Consider the following 3,736-nt stretch of genomic DNA (forward strand, 5'->3'; position numbering starts at 1 on the left):
TGTGTACGTGCTGGTTATGCGTAAATTATTCGAACTCTATTATGCTATTATCAAACTTGTATGCTCACCTTTACATTTTATGTATTGACTTTATTTTAACGTATTTGACAGGTGTTTAAGATGCTTATCTGCTAGGAAGGTGAAGCTAGAATAAGAGTCTAGAGTATAGTTGTCTGTAGATCTTGAAGCTTGCGTCTCTAGACATAGATAAACAATATTTATATTTAAATCTGAGTTGTCGGAACGGAATATTTGACTAGATGTTATCTGTAATAATTTGTTTGCTATTTGAGGTACGGTATGGGATGTATTATATAAATTGAATAGTAATGATAATTGTTGTGGAAACTTCTGGACAATCTGTTTCGCTCAGTGCCATGCCCCGATGATTCCACCATCGGTTGGGGTGTGACAGATTGGTATCAGAGCCATAACTATAGGGAATTAGGCTAGAATCGACCTAGTCCCGGTCGATGTCTTAGAGACCTAGACTTTAGTTAGGAACCAACCGACCAAGCATACATGCTAAACCTCGTTATCCCCGCTTACACTACACTATTACCGCACTCGAATTTTCAATAATGAGAAGGCAATTTAGTCAAGATTAGGTGTGAAAACCGCAAACTCTCGACTAAATTGCTGGATCAGTGCTGTTTTTATCAACTTATCAATAATCTCTTCATTATGCTTTTTCAATAACGAACGCTTGTTCAACGGGAGATTATACCAAACCAGGAGTGAAATCCATATTTTGATGAATAATCTCCTCAAATTTACTAGAACAAGGAAGAAGTTGCTAAGCTAGGGGTGAAACTCTAACCTTGACAACCTGTTCCGACTTTTATTTATCTCACCAAGGCCTCGACGGACTCCAACGACCTGAACTCACGAATATGACCTAGGGAATACGTGCTGAATGCCCAAGAATCGAGGCAGAAACACGATCCCGAAAGTCGAAATGTGATGACAAGTCTATTGAGAATAGTCAAATCGCTTTGGGTAGTCGATGTCTAATAGCCGCAGACAATCTATTTCTCAATTTTTATGTGTTTCGATTCTGAGCCCGCAACTGCTGACTCTGATAATTTGTCGATTTTATGCGTGTTATGTGTATTTATCTGTTTACATGTTTAAAATTTTGGAAAATTATTCGATTTTGCAATCACTTCGATAGACACACATGACTCGCATTGCTCTTCTATCTCAAAACGATAACAAGTCGCTACAATCTAGACGACATTATGATACGATATACGCTTATACTATACTCGACATGCCATACGAATATACTATACTACTCGATATGCTATACTACTCGATATATTATACGCAATCGACACGCGAGCTTTGACTGATAGGTTTCTGTATTCTGACTGCATCTGTGATTAAATGTGTATGTGCTTCTGTGTTTGTATGTCTCTGTGCTCTACGTGCCTACGTGCTTATGTGCTTTTGTGACTACGTGAACCTGTGGTTATGTGCTTATGTGTTTATGCGATACGTGTTTCGACGTGTTCCTGAGCTTAGTAAGTAGCAGACGTGTGAGGTGAGCTTCGATTTTGATGTGTCTGAGACCTACAACGATGTCTGTTGCAGACCATGTCGTCATCCGGACACCGAACCCCACTTACCCGCCAAGAAAAGAGAGACAGACGTCTTGCTGCTATCATCGCCAAACAAGTAGCCAAGGCTCTGAGCGATGTCAATGAAAACATTAGCAAATCATCTGAGGAGTCGAGAACTGAAGCTCCCAAAGATGCTACCAAGACTGTTTTCAGCTTTAAACAGTTCAAGGCATGCGGACCAAAGGAATTCACCGGAGAAGATGGCCCAACAGCTATGTTTCAATGGTTTGATTCCATCGAAGTCACTCTGCGCCAAAGCGGCTGTCCAGAAAATCTCCGTACCCTAAACGCAACCGGCGTCTTCCAGTCCCGAGCTCTAGACTGGTGGACGGCCGAGCGAAACAAACGCGGGAATGATGCAGCTTATGAGCTGACATGGAAAGAGCTGAAAGCCATTATGATGAACGAATTCTGGCCTCCCCATGAACGCCAAAAGCTGGAGGACGAGTTTTGGAACATTAAGCAGAAGGATGGAGATAACGCAGCCCTAACTGCTCGTTTTAAACAGCTCAGCATCATTTGCCCCGATCAAGTCAAGACGTCAGACATGGCCATCAAGAAGTACATTCGAGCTCTACCCGATTATGTCACCGATTTTGTTCACGCCGTGAAGACATCATCAATTGAAGAGACATACTTGCTTGCCGCCGAGATCAACGATAAGCGAGTAAAAGCTGGTTTCTGGGATAAGCCCTCCAAGTCTCTGCATCAAGCCACCACTGCATCGACCGCCGAAACCGCCACTGCTCAACCATCAAAGTCATCACGCCGCAGGAAGAAGCACAACAACAACAACAGCTCCAGCAACAAGAACTGTGCTGTCACTACTATTGCTGCTCCTCTGCAAGCTGTACCGGCCCAGCAGCAGTCTCATTATTGACCAGCACCAGTTACTCAAGCGCCGCCAGCAAAGCGTGCTTACACAGGTCCCCACCCGCTCTGCCCGACATGCTCATATCATCATCCGGTGGGTCTTGCTTGTCGTTTCTGCGCTCATTGCAATTTATACGGCCATTTTTGTTGGTGCATTTCATCTGTTGACTTCGTTTTGGATCGAGCCATAGTATTAGAATGTTAGATCAGGGCACAAAATACGAGAAAATGTGAAACTGTATAGAATTGGACTAGTTGGTTCGCTTATAGGTCCAATTGTATAGTCGGTTCGCTCGAACGGACATTAGTGGTCAGGTCCGCTCGAATGTCAATGGTCCGGTTCGCTCGAGTGTCTAAAGTGTGGTCCGCTCGAGTGGTTCGCTTATTGGGCCTGTCCAATAAGCGAACCCAATCTCCTATATATAGTTCAATGAGCGGATCAGTTTGTAACAGAGTGTTGAATCTTGTACCGAAGTGCTGCCGGATCGAGAACTGATTGTAATCATTGTCAAATCAATACAGAAAGAGTTTAAAGTGAATTACGAGCTATTCCTACGTTGATTACTTGTTTTCCGCACCTGTAATTGACGAAAACGCCTCTGAACGACTCGTTTAGGTCGCGATACGATCCTACAATTGGTATCAGAGCGTCAGGAGGAGGAGTTCTGTAGAGAATAGCTGAAAAACATCAAAACTTCTGTCTTCTACACTTTCTTTTTCTGTTTCAGATACTTCCAACGGTCAGAATTGATTCAAAATTTCAGGGATTATGCATGATAGTACAGAGACAAACCCTTGAAAGTTTGGTGTGAAAATTCGAAGAAAAATGAGGTCCGATTGGAGATCCGCTTATTCGGTCAGGTGATACTGGTCCGCTCGAACTGCACAAGTCTGGTCCGCTTTTTCGATCGAATCACACTGGTCCGCTCCAAATTAACACACCAGGTTCGCTTTTTCGACCGATTTACAAGCAGGTTCGCTCCAATAGTCATCCGGTCCGCTTTTGACTTAGTCAGTCCGCTCCAACATCTGGTCCGCTTATCTGAACCATCCGGTCCGCTCATCTGATCAATCCAGTTCGCTCATTTGTCCATCTGGTTCACTTTTTGTGTCTGAATTGCAGTTTGGTCCGCTTATTGATCTGATTGGTCCGCTTTTGTGTCCATTTGGCATCCCGGTTCGCTTTTAAGGCTGATTTTTGAACTTTTAAAAAAATTTTTTGAAGATGGACGAGGAAT

This window comes from Helianthus annuus, chromosome 3 (assembly GCF_002127325.2).
Source record: "Helianthus annuus cultivar XRQ/B chromosome 3, HanXRQr2.0-SUNRISE, whole genome shotgun sequence".
Lineage (NCBI taxonomy): Eukaryota > Viridiplantae > Streptophyta > Magnoliopsida > Asterales > Asteraceae > Helianthus > Helianthus annuus.